This window comes from Diceros bicornis, chromosome 19 (assembly GCF_020826845.1).
Source record: "Diceros bicornis minor isolate mBicDic1 chromosome 19, mDicBic1.mat.cur, whole genome shotgun sequence".
NCBI lineage: Eukaryota > Metazoa > Chordata > Mammalia > Perissodactyla > Rhinocerotidae > Diceros > Diceros bicornis.
The window spans coordinates 51,195,374-51,208,662 of record NC_080758.1 but is presented as its reverse complement, the minus strand read 5'-3'; the positions used below and the strand labels follow the sequence as shown (position 1 = coordinate 51,208,662).

Below are 13,289 nucleotides of genomic sequence, written 5' to 3'. Positions count from 1 at the left end.
AAGGGTACCAAGACCATTCATTGGGGAAAAGACAGTCTCTTTAATAAATGATATTGGGAAAATTGGATATCCACATACAAAAGAACAGAGTTGGATCCTTACCTTACACCATATACAGAAATTACTCAAAATGGATTAAAACTTAAATGTAAAACCTAAAACTACAAAACTGCTAGAAGAAAACATAGGAGAAAAACTCATGACATTGAATTTGGCAATGATTTCTTGGAAAAGACACCAAAAGCAAAAACAGACAAATGAGACTACATCAATATTAGGCACCTGCATCAAAGGAGAGTAACAACAGAGAAAAAAGGCAACCCACAGAATGAGAGAAAATATTTGCAAATCACATATCTGATAAGGGAATAATATCCGAAATATAGAGAGAACTCCTAAAACTCAACAACAAAAAAAACAAACGACCTGATTTAAAAATGGGCCAAGGACCTGAATAGCTCCTGGGTGCTCTGCATACTTCCACGCCCTGAGTTAAGCTGTATGTGGGGCGATTCATTTGTGCCTCTCTTCCCTCCCTCCGGTTAGTTAGTGCCGCTCTGGACACAAGGACCAGCCCACTCCTCCTGGATCTCCCACCCCCAACACAAGGCCAGAGCCCAGCAGCTGCTCAGCTAACACTCACTGGTGAAGGAGGCTGGCTGACAGCTTAGCAGTTCACCAGTAGTCCGGGAAAGACGAAGGCACTGACGAGTGATGGCCACCAACAGAAGTAGGCCATTTGGGAAGGGGCTGTTAAGGCAGGAGACAGCAGGGACCAGGTTTTCTGCATGTCAAGTTTGAAATGACAGCAGGACACAGTCAGAAATGGAACTGATCCTTGTGAGAAATGACAGGTTTGGGGTTGGGGCCTAGGGAATGATCTGCATTAAGGGGATATTAGCTGAGATCGGGAGTGAGGAAATCAACTACAGAGAGAAGACCTAGGAACAAGCAGAGGCTGGGACGAGACCTGGGGAATGCCCATCCCCACGCAGCCAGCACTCATCCTACAACTGGCCTTCTCAATGGCTCAATGCCTCCTTTCATTAGGTCACTGTTACCCAAAGTTTCCCGTTGCTAAGTGATCATTAAACAAAAAAGTATTTATAAAGTTCTAAAGCAGCTATTTCTAAGGATGAACAGTGAGGACACAAAAGCAGTACGAACATCTTACAGCCCTGAAAGTATTTTATAAAACCCTTTTACATAATCAAATTTTATCATGTCCTAAGTTAGTCTAAGAACCTAGACTTGATCGACCTGATCAGATTAACAGGCGGTATATCAAATTTCGAGGCAAAGGTTGCTCTTTATTAAATTTGTCTACCCATTAAAAAAATACCTGTTTACATATAGTATATCCTTTTATCAGAGGCCCACAAGGCCGGGGCACTTACATGACATGACATATGACGACTTATTTCCATATGACAGTACCAAGGCCCCAGGAACGTTTGTGAACAGACTTGCCTGGAATCACACAGCTGGCACGTGGGGAGGTACAGGTGAGAGTTTCTGGCTTCTGTCTTCAAATCAAATGTCCTTCATCACTTCACTTTCCCTATTAACACAAGAGTCTACTTTAGACAACCAAAAAACATTCACATAAAATTACAAACACAAAATCATTAAAGTTACACACCAACAAGTTCAGGGTGACATAAATGGAGTCCAAATAGAACACAACATTGAAGGAGCACAGAGCCAGGAACAGCCTGGCCCACAGGCACCTCCACATCCCTGAGGCCCAAACCTAAAAGGCAATTTCATTCCATTGAGTTAAGGTGCTTGTCCAGAGCTAAGACACCTGCAGGAGGGGCAAATCACATTTCGGTGGGCACCACTAACACTGTAGTGTAAATGTGTTCATCAGGCCCTCCCCAGAGGTTCATGGAGGAAAACAATTCCATTTTAGTTTAGTTTTGCTCTTTAAAGGACAGAGAGTCTAAAACAAGGCTGTAAGGAAGATAATCCAAGTGGGGAATGAGAAGGCTGGGGGGTGGAGCAGGATGTAGGCTGCACAAAGGCAAACAGAGAGGTGTGGCTGAGCAAACTTTGCTCCCAGCTGGCTCCTGCCGGGGGACCACACTCCTCAGGGGGAGAAGGGGCCACTGCCTGGGTGTGGAGCAGTGGTGTCAGAGGCAGGCTCCTGCCCCATCCCCTGGCTAGCTTTCTAGGAGCTGCGGATGGCAGGCTGGCTCTTGGAAATACAAACCCTATCTGATTTGGACTGCTGGCTGCCTGATCTGTTGACCAGTTTCTTCAAGGTTTTCAGTTAAAGTACACAAAATGGCCATTCGTGCAAATGACTGCCACACATGCTGAAAACCTATCCAAAATTAAAGCATTTTAACAAACCATTACTTATTCTCCTGGTAGGTTTAAATAGACTTTTCTCCCCTTCTCTAGAAAACCTATACATACATGAATCAGCCCTGCCAACACCACCTGTTGTTTCCTCGTCATAGGACGGTGGGAGGGGAGACACATCCAGACCTCTTTACACCACTGTCCACCTCTCTGGTTATTCACATGAGGTTCCACGAGGAGATGGACACACACCGTATTAGCCAATTGATGCTTCTGAGAGCAGGAGTGGAGGGAGAAAAACCAGTTTCTGGATTTGTACGATTATGCTTACCAGACTTTTCATGAACCTTGTTAACGCATTTGTAACACCAACAGGAAAACCTCCTTTAGACAAACCCTAATCCCCCCATCCATCATGGCTCTTGCCCAGCGGGTCAGAGAGCCCTTGTAATCACAACTGCCATCCACCTATGCCCAAGGAACCTCCCTTCTAGAAGTTTCAGATTCCCTCACTGGGGGGCTATAGAGCTAGGACCTCCACAGCATCCTGAAGGATGTAGGATGTGAGGCTTGATACACATAATCCTGGAATACAGGTGCCTGGAGGAACACCTGGAACTGCCTAAGCACTTCCAGGTGACTGATTCCTTTGGGTGGACCCAGGATGAGGGGCTGTGCCCACCATAACCTACGGAGCAATTCAGGCTTTCCTCCAACCCTTAAAACCATTCTATGGCTCCTGGCCATACTTAAAATAAAAGCCATTCTTCCCTTCCATGGACCCCTGACCTCTTCCACACTCTGTCCTCTTCCACACTCCTGGCTGTTCAATGCTTTCTACTGAACAGAGCCCAGCCTGGTGTCCAGCTCTGTCCACCTCAGGCCTTCTCCCTCCTGCAGCCTGGAGCACTCCTGGCTGACGGGTCAGCTCAGGCAGAACCACCCTGACCACCTCACGAGCTCTTCTCCTGATCACCACTCCAAGGCCCGAGTTAATTCCTCACATCCTCAGTACTGTCTGATTGCAAGATCTTGCCAGTTCCCTGGGCTTCCCAACCGGGCTGTGAGGCCCAGGAGGGAAGGGGCCTGCCTGTCCTGCCCCTGTTGGATCTCCGGCACCTGGCACAGAGCTGGGAAGCGGCTCAGCAAATGCTGGCTGAATGAATGAATGCAGCAGGGCTATAGGCCCCAAGCGGAGAGACACCTCTGCGGTCTGCCCCACTCAGTTGCCAGAACCCTAATCGCGCCCTTCCCGGGTCAGCGGAGTCGAGTTCACTGAGGGCTGATAAAACCGAACAAGAAGGCGGCAAAAGACTGGGGTGAGAGTGACCCTGAGGCCGCCTCCAGGCGCTGCCGCTCGAGCCCCGGGAGCTGCCAGAAGCGTGGGTCTCAGCCTGGGGACCCGACTCTCCTCCACTCTGACCCAGGGCGCAGCGCACCGGCGCGCCAGAGGCCCACGTGCACTCACTCCTCTCGGGCTCGGCCGACCCCGCTGGCCCCGCACACGCCCGGCCCGCCGCTTACCCTGCGAGGCTCCCTCCGCCCCAGCCGTGGAGGGCGGTACCGGTCCCCGGGCAGCCGGCGGGCGACGGACGCTGCTCTCTGCTCCCGCCGGCGTCACCGGAGCCCCCACCCACGGCGCAACGCGGCCGATCCCGAAGCCCGGGCCCCACCCCCGCGCACGTCCAGCGGGTCGGTCGCCGCGAGCCCAGTGCGCTGGCGCGGCGTGAAGCCCCGGCGCCGCGGGCCCAGTGCGCAGGCGCGGCGTGGAGCCAGGGCGCCGCGGGCCCAGTGCGCAGGCGCGGTAGCCTCCTGGCGTGGTTTGGCTTTGTGGTTCTTTGCCAGGCGGAGCCGGTCTATCGTCGGCCTGGGAGGGGTCTCGGCGCGTGTGGCCTCCAGCGTCCCCGGGTGGCCCTCGCCGCCAGAGTCAGCCCCTGGCCTGGCGTATAGGGGTTCCTCACGGCAAAGCGGAGCAGGCCTTCGTCGTGCCTGGCCCGCTAGTTATTGCGCACCCTCGCAACCTCGGCCTCGACCGGCCTGTGGCATGTTTGAATTTTCCTTGGGTCCCTCCACATCTCAAGTTCCTTTTTTTTTTTAAGGTAATACATGATAGAAAATGCAACCACAGCAGAATAGGCAGTGCGATCAAATCCTTCCTATTCTTGACGGACATTTTAAAAATCTCTACCTAGAAGCCGCCAAGGTTGACAACTCCTGATTTGGGTTTGTCGTCGATGCGGGCCCCCCCTTTACTTACGGACCCTGGTGGCAGGGGCTGCCCGGATGTCCCCTCAATCAGTCTCCTTTTCTTCCCAACAGAATTGGAGCCCCCTTCCCAGCTCCCCTTGCTGTGGGGCTGCCCAGGTGAGGGCCTCTGGCCAATGAGGTGTGGGTGTGCCCCTTCCAGGCCTGGCCCAGAAAACCTGTTCCCTCTCAGGGGGAGGCCCTGGGAGAGCTGTTAGTAGGTTCCTGAATCACACAGTGATCCTAAGTTTGTTAAGATGGTGACACTTTTGAGAGTGCGCTAAACAGGTGGGATGTAGGGACGACGTGTGTAGTAGACCAGGACTGTGCAGACGGGCATGTCATCATTGCCAGCACCTGACTGGACACTCTCTTCCTTTACCAGGTCAAATCAAACGGCTGAGATTTGGTTGTTTATGCAGCGGTTAGCCCATACGGTCCATTGTTCAGGATGTTTGCTATTATGAATAATGCTACAGGATCCCGAGGACTATCTTTGTGCACACGTGTAGGTGTATCTGTAGGAAAAATTCTTAGAAGAGGAATTGCTACAGTAATGTTCCCCACTCTCCCTTTTTTTCTTTTAAATATTGGATACATATGGCTAAATTGCTCCTTAGACTTTGTACTAACTGACACCCCACAGTAATGTATAGGAGTGTGGGTTTCCTCACGTTTTCACCAGTGGAGTCTTTCCAAACCTTTGGATCTTTGCCAATCCAATTGTTACAAAATTCTATCTCAAGTACAATTTTAATTTATATTTATTCTAATATTTTGAAATCTTTGTTCGTGGAACTGTGAGGGCCCTGCTTCTGTCTACCTCACTCACAACATCTCTTTCACCATATTTCATTCTTAAAGTTTGTAAGATTTGTCAGTTTTACTGACATGGGCTTTTGCTTGGAAAGCTCTTTCCCCAGGTCTTTCATTAGTAAACTACTATAGTCTGAATGTTTGTCCCCCCTCCCCCCATTCATATGTTTAAATCGTAATAACACTCAAGGTGATGGTATAAGGAGATGGGGTCCCTGGGAGATGAATGGGATTAGTGCCCTTATAAAAGAGGCCCTAGAGAGATCCCTCGCTGCTTCAGCCATGTGAGGTTACAGTGAGAAAACAGTACTCTGAGGAAGCCAGCCCTTACCAGACATGGACTCTGCAGACGCCTTGATCTTGAACTTACCAGCCTTCAGAACTGTGAGAAATAAATGTTTGTTATTTGTAAGCCACCCAGCTTATGGTATTTTTGTTATAGCAGCCCAAACGGACTGAGACATAGATTCTTTTTTGTCCTTTACGACTTAGCTCAAATGTTACCTCTTCAAATGGTTTTATCTAGAGTGGTTCTAGATATTTTTTCACCCTTTCTGTTGTTTACTTCACTTATAGCACTTATCACACCCATCAGTATTTATTTGTTGATTTGTGTATTGGTATATTCTTTGTTCCACTACTGAAAGGTAAGCTCCGTGAGAGCAAGGAAGTGGTTTGTCCTGAAGATGGTGCACACACAGCACCTGGCACTCTGTCTGGCACATGGTAGATGCCCGTAGCAAACACATTGTGCCCATATCCCCGCATCCCACTTTAGACTTCAGCTCTCCAGTGATGGTGTAAAGTTCCCATGAATGCTGCCACCTCGAGCAGCTCTTTGCTGTTCCCTTTAGGGTTTACCTTAGAACTTTCTCTGGAAGCCCTGGGAGCAGACATAGCTTGGAAGTTCAGGGAAGTTAACCCTTAACGAGTTAAGGATGAGTACCTCAGCCTTCCATGCTTCATGGGAGCAGGACTCAGTCAGCTTCAGTTGCCTACAGTGGTAACCACTCAGCCATGCTAGCCCCTTGGGTTGGCTTTCTCTGCTTCCTTGGCCCCCTCGCCCAAATAAACTACTTGCATCCAAGCTCTTGTCTCAGACTGCCTTTGGGGAAACCCAAACTAAAACAATGGTCAATAAATATTTGGTGAAGAAGTGGATGGATTAATTATGGTGCTTCTGCAGTTTTCACTAGTCAGCCAGAAGCAGCAACTGAGTCCTGCGGGTGGAAGATGATGGAAGTCAATTAGCACCTACCCTGGAAATGCAGGAGCTGGAAGAGGTATTTGAGATATAGGCTATGGACAGAGCATGTGTGCGAGTGCTCTGACAGCAGAGAGGAGTGCCTGGCCTTGCTTTTAGGGGGTGAGAAAGTTTTAGAAGTTTTAGAAGAGGTAGATGAGTTACTAAGTTGCCTCAGTTTACCCAACTGTGACTAAGGACAGAGTGGAGGAAGCCCACTATTTTGTGCAGGTGTTTGCTCAGATTTGCCCATCTACTCGCACCAGTCCAGGAAGACAGCTGCCGATCTGTCTGTTACATGAAGCAGTATAATGTGGACTCCACAGTGCCCTGGTAGCAGATAGTGCCAGCGCCCTCCCTGCGCATATCTGTCCCACTGCAAGCACCTATGATTCTCTCCATGGAGGCTTTCTTTTGGCCTGAGCACGCCCAACAGCTGGAAGTGCCAGGAAGGTAGTGCTCCAGGGAGCAGCCCTCAGCCAGCGATAGGTGTGAACACCCTACATCCCTTGCCTCTCTCTCCCTTGGCCCTCGAGTGGGACAACTATTGGCATGTTCTACAGCGGAATGGAGCCCCAGTTGCCCAAAGTGGTAACCCGTATTGGCTTTCTCCCTTTCCCTTTCTCACTTCCTCACACTACTGGTGTTTCTTGGCGTCACCTCCCAAATAAACTACTTGTACTCAAATCCTTTTTCAAGATTTGTTTTTGGGGGAATTCAACTTAAGACATCCCTTGCTTCATAGGTCATTTTGATAATAATACCAAATAAAATAACTTAGTGACCTCCCTCATTTCTTCCTCTGATATTATGAAGTCTGTAACCACAAATTGTCTTCTGATTCAAATTCTTTCTCTTTAACTTCCCAGAAAAGCCAGACCCTCTGCACTCATAGCTAGCCTTCCATTTTCCACAATCTAGTATACACATGAGAGATGTGAGAGAACACTTACCCTTTCCTAAGGGAGGTGGGCTTTCATTATTCCTGCCTGCTGCAGGATCTCTTTTGGCTTCCTGAAGGATGGTCAGCAGAGGCCGCCTGCACCGTAGTGTCCACTGAGTTGGGACGCGCGCAGCTGTAACAAGGGTAAGTAATGTTCTCCGTGATCGGGTAACTGTCAGAGCAGACACAGACCGCTGCGGGTGACTGTCGCGCTTCATTCCTCGAGTAGCTGTCTATTTGCTGGCCTCCATGGAGGCCCTTAACATTTTACCACTCAATATGAAGGTGCCCTGTATCAGATTAAGAAATTTTCTTCTCTTTCTAGTTTAAGTTTTAAAAAGTCATTAATGGATGTTTAATTTTCTTTTGTGCATTTTATTCATCTGTTGAGACGATCATATAGGTTTTCTCCATTAATTTGTAAATGTGGTAAAGTAAATTCTAATGCTGGATAACTTCTGATTCCCAACAGAAAGCACTTTTTTAATATGTGGCCGGATCTGATTTGCTAGCATCGTGTTTAGGCTCTTTGTTTCTATGTTCATGAGCGAGATTAGCTTCTAATTTTCTTTCTTATATTGTGCTTGTTTGGATATACTATCAAGGTTATAGTAACCTTACAAAAGGGTTTGGAGATTTTGTTTTTAAATTTTTTTTTAAATTTTATTTTTATTTTTTCCCCCAAAGCCCCAGTAGATAGTTGTATGTCGTAGATGCACATCTTTCTAGTTGCTGTACGTGGGACGTGGCCTCAGCATGGCAGGAGAAATGGTGTGTCTGTGCGCGTCCGGGATCGAACTCGGGCCGCCAGCAGCGGAGCACGCGCACTTAACCGCTAAGCCACGGGGCCAGCCTGGAGATTTTGTTTTTAAATCTTCTGAAAGCGTTTGTGTAAGGTTTGAATTTTCTTGTTCTTGCATGTTTAAGGGAATATGCCTGTTTTCTATGTAAAACATTTTAAATTGCTGATTCCATTTCTACTCATTCAAATTTTCTGTTTCTTTTTCTGGCAATTTTAGTATATTTCTAGTGAAATTTGCCCATTTCACCTAAGTTTTCAACTTTATTGGCATAACACTGTTCATATCTTATCTTCTTAGCGTTTATAATTATATAATTATATTATAATATTTATATTGTAGTTATAGCCTCCTTTTCACTCATAATATTATTTATTTCTGCCCTCTCTTTTTTTTCTTGATCAACATTCCCAGAAATTTAAAAATTTTGTTACTTTTTCTCCCCTGAGAACTAATTTTTGACTTTGTTGAACGCCTCCATTTTATCTTTGTTTTTATATTTTTAAATTTCTCTTATCTTTGTTATTTATTTCTTTCTGCTTTGAGTGTATTCTGTTTTTTTCTTTTTCTAATTAATTATCTAATTAATTTTCAGCCTCTTCTAGTAAATGCATTTTAATTTAAAGAATTTAAATTTCCTTCTAAGTACCACTTTATCTCTATCCCACAAGTTTTGCTATATTGTCTTTTTGTTTGTTTTTGGTGAGGAAGCTGGGCCCTGAGCTAACATCTGTTGCCAATCTTCCTCTTTTTTTTTTTTTTTGCTTGAGGATGATTGGCCCTGAGCTAACATCTGTGCCAGTCTTCCTCTATTTTGTATGTGGGTCGCCACCACAGCACGGCTTGATGAGTGGTGTAGGTCTGCACCTGGGATCTGAACCTATGAACCTGGGCTGCTGAAACGGAGCATGCTGAACTTAACCAGTACGCCACCAGGCCGCCCCTATATTGTCTTTTTATAATTGTCACTTTGAAACATTTTACAAATCCCATTATTATAATGTTTCTCTGTCCCATGAATTATTTAGAAATGTGTTTTAAAAATTTTGAATTAATTTCTTAAATTAACCTTTTACTTAGTAAATTCTCACTTGATGGCATTGTGGTCTAGGGATGTAATCTCTGTAATACCCATTCTTTGAAATTTGTTGAGACTGGCTTTGTAGCCCTGTTTTGGCTACTTTTTGTAAATTTACCATGTGTATTTGAGAAGAATGTGTGTTTCAGCTCTTGGGTGAATAAAATACCCATTAGATCAGCCTTGTGAAGTGTCATGTTAATTAAGATAAAGCTAAGGTTCTAAGAGGAGACCCCATCATGGGTCTGAAGCAAATGGAGGATGATTGCTCCCCATCTCGTTGACCCGAGGCTGGGGGCTGTGCTCCACAGTCAGTTGTCATAGGACCCAGGTTCACCTTTAACACGTGCTGTCCAAGGCCATCCTCTCAGGAGTCTCACCTCCAGGAGGGCAGGGGTGTGTGTCTTCTCCATCCTGTTCCTCCAGACAGTGCCCAGCACACAGGAAACATTCAGTTAAGTGTTTGTTAAGTGCATGAATCAATGAAGGAAGAAAAGATGGCCCCTAGTCAACATACCAGCAAATTTTAATAAACCTATTTTTTTCTTTTTAAACTTTACTTATTTTTTTCAGTTAGGAATACATTGTTATGGTTCAAAATTTAAAAGGTACAAAATAATATATAGTGATAGTTTTCCTAGCCACCCACTTCTCCTTCCCGGAGTCAACTACTGTTAACAGCTTGTTTGTATTCTCCAGAGGTATTTTATATATACACAAGCATCTGTGCATATGTATGGACTAACTTCTAAATTATAAATGGCTCATCCTCAACCTTATTTATTCCATTATTTCTGAGTTCACATTTCTAGAATTTGTTTGGTGTCAGTTTGTTAATGGGACACTAGGTGGCAGTATACTACCAGAAGATGGAGGCCACGAGGCGGGGTGGGGGTGTCTTTCCAAAAATTCAGTAGTGATTTCTCATGGTTTTCCTTGGCATAACAGGTCTCTCGAGCTCTCGTGGCCATGTGTGTCTGTGTATGTGTGTAGGTAAATGCCTACCCAATTTTAATAAATTAATGAGTACTTGGTTGAGTTTAAAATCCATTAAAAAATTGAGCTGTAGGATCTGATGTGGGACTCAGTTGTGTTTAGTTTATTGAGAAAAACACAATTTTAAAGCCGCTCTCAATCCAGGCTTCCTGACTAGCCTTCCTAGATCATGTATTTGCATATGCCTCATCCCTCAGAATGGTTAGCTTCAAGTGACTTAAACCATACAACAAATATAATCTGTGGTGTTAACGTAACGTGAAATCACTCTTACTTGCTCCGTGCTTTAGATCTCCTCTAAATTACTCCTTTTCCCACACGTGCTCCCTGCCCGAGGCCCACAGCCATGCAGTTCTCTTCTCTCTTGACAGCAACGCCTGACCCATTTCTCCTGTTTCTTTCTAGTGAAGCTCTAGGCATAGGTAAGGATAGAGCTGTATTTATTTCTTTTATTGAAACCCCTTCCCCCATCAAAGATTGCATTCTATATGCATTGTTCTATATGCATTTTTAATTTAACAAAATACCCTGGAGATAATTCCTTATCAATACAAAGAGAATAATTTTTTTAAAGCTTTTAAAAAATTGAACTATAACTTAGATACGGTAAAGTGCACAAATCTTAAGTGTGGGTTGTGATGAGTTTTTGCAGGTGTTCACACCTGTGTCATCACCAACCCCTAATGATGTAGAGCATGTCCAGCTCCCATAAGGCCTCTCGTGCCCCCTCGTGGTCACAACCCCATGCAACTAACCACGACTTGACTTACAGAGAGAAGATCAACTCTTTTTAATGGCTGCATAGTATTCTGATGTACAGATGTGACTTATTTAGCCATATATTTCCAATCTTTTGGTATGACAAATGATGATACACTGACTATCCTTGAATATCTGCCACCTCTTATCTTCTAACCTTTATAGGCAAGCCCAAACTCATCTCATAGAAAACACATAAAAAATAATTTTAAACAGGGCCTTTTAGGTCTTGCTACTTCTTCCTGTCATTTCTATCTTTATTCTGTGTAGATTCCTTTCCCTCCTTTGAATTCCTATTGTTTTCCTCATCTTGCCAATCAGTACACACCACCAGCCCCTTGCTCTTACCGTTAAGGGGTCTTGCAGCCTCTTGCACTAGAATAGACACATCCTGAGGCCTGGGACTCACGTCTTTGCATTCCTGTGCTTGGTGCAGTGGCCGCCAAATGCAGACCTAATTCCATGTCTGTTCGATAAATGAATTTGTATGCCAAAATATTAGACCTTATGAGTGTTACAAATACGTAATGCCCTCAAGGATCAAACATCTGTCTGCTAAATAGTTAGGCAATAAAACTATATATAATAGACTGTGTGGAGCAGACTCTAATTGCTCAGTTTAGTAGCTATGGTTAGTCTTCTTACTCAGGCTCTTAGTAAGACACTTTCCTACACAGGCACAGTGCACTCATCAAAATCGGGAACTTAACACTGATACAGTACTACTGTGGAATCCACACAACTACCACCTTCCACCGATTGTACCAATAGTGGCTTTTATAGAAAAAACAAAACAAAACAAAAAATTCTTTCCTTTACTTTTGTTCCTTTCTGCTTCAGGTTACAATCCTGGATCATGTATTGCATTTCGTTGTCGCTCTCAGTCTTTTTCGATCTACAGCAGTTCCTCAGCCTTTCTTTGTGTTTCATGACCTTGTCATTTTTGAAGAGTATGAGCCAGTTACTTTGTAGAATATCGCTCAATTTGGGTTTGTCTGATGTTTTTTCATGATTCAAGTCAGGTTATGTATATTTGGTAGTAATACAAAAGAACTGATGTTGTATTCTTTTGTTGCATATGTCAGGAGCCCATGATGTCTTATTATTGGTGTTGTTAACTTTAATCATTTGGTTGAGATAGTATCTGCTAGGTTTCGTCTCTTTCATACACACACACTTTAAATTAATTCCTGAGAATTACAGATGAGGAAACTGAGGCACGAAGACATAAATAACTTGCCCAAAGTCACACTTGTAAGCCAGGATCCTAACCCAGCCATTCTGGCTCCAGAGTCAGCACTCTTAAGTGCCGCACTGGACCAAGCTTGTTGGGTTGGAAGACTTGGTGAGCTCAGCGTGTGGAGAACACTTGGAGGATGGGTAATATTTAATGGACAGAAAGGTGAAGTGTAATAGGTTAGTCTTGGAGTCCCTTCATCAATGTGTCTGGCTTGAGGCATGGTGTCTCCCTGGATTCCAGCATTGTTCCATGGATAATTTTGCTGAGGATGGCTCGAGGTGTGGTTTGTGCTGACCTGGCCCTCCTCTGGAGTGTCAGGGCTGGGCTGGCTTGAAATTGCCACCACTCCAAGTTCCCATTCTGAGGGAAAGTTCCTTGTAGCTGTTAAGAGGTCATGATGAGCCCCAAATCTTGACTTCTTGGCTACATTTATGACTTGCATTGTAGAAGCATGGTGAAGAAGTTGCTATCACTAAGTCATGAACGAAAAGAGTTGATCTATATTTTGTAATACCACGTTAGCAAGAGCTACAGGCCTGCTTCACAAATAAGTCCCTGTCTGTTAGTATCTAAGCTCACCTAGGGCTGTAGACTCCCAGACCCTGAGGCTTTGTCTGAGCAGACCTACTCCTGGTTCTTTGTTCTTCCCTCTGATTCTTTCAACCCCTGTTTTACCCCCAGCCCTTGCTGACCCTTGAAAGGCTGTTAGTCATCTGCTCTCTTGCTCCCTGACTGCTGACCCCACTGTGTCCTCATGATGGGCACATACTTGGCCATGCACTCCTTTCCTATGCCTGGCACGGCTCCAGCTTTCACTCAGTCAAGTTTCCTCTGCTCCATAGCAATACTTCGAGAATCAC

The 13,289-nt window shown here is 45.3% G+C and overlaps 1 protein-coding gene across 10 annotated transcripts in view; it reads right to left on the bottom strand.

The window, feature by feature from the left end:
• Positions 1–3,980, bottom strand: part of ENTPD6 (ectonucleoside triphosphate diphosphohydrolase 6) — a 30,432-nt gene extending 26,452 nt beyond the window's left edge. For 2 of the 10 annotated variants that reach the window (XM_058563361.1, XM_058563358.1), the window contains exons 1-3: positions 3,835–3,962; positions 2,449–2,583; positions 1,471–1,561 (exon numbers count right to left, since the gene is read on the bottom strand). The gene's annotated coding sequence lies outside the window, so the exon portion shown is untranslated. Of the gene's footprint in view, positions 1–1,470; positions 1,562–2,424; positions 3,768–3,834 lie in introns of those variants that run through there. The other 8 variants (XM_058563359.1, XM_058563360.1, XR_009222991.1 and 5 more) reach the window with 7 other exon arrangements.
• Between the last annotated feature and the right edge of the window lie 9,309 nt (positions 3,981–13,289).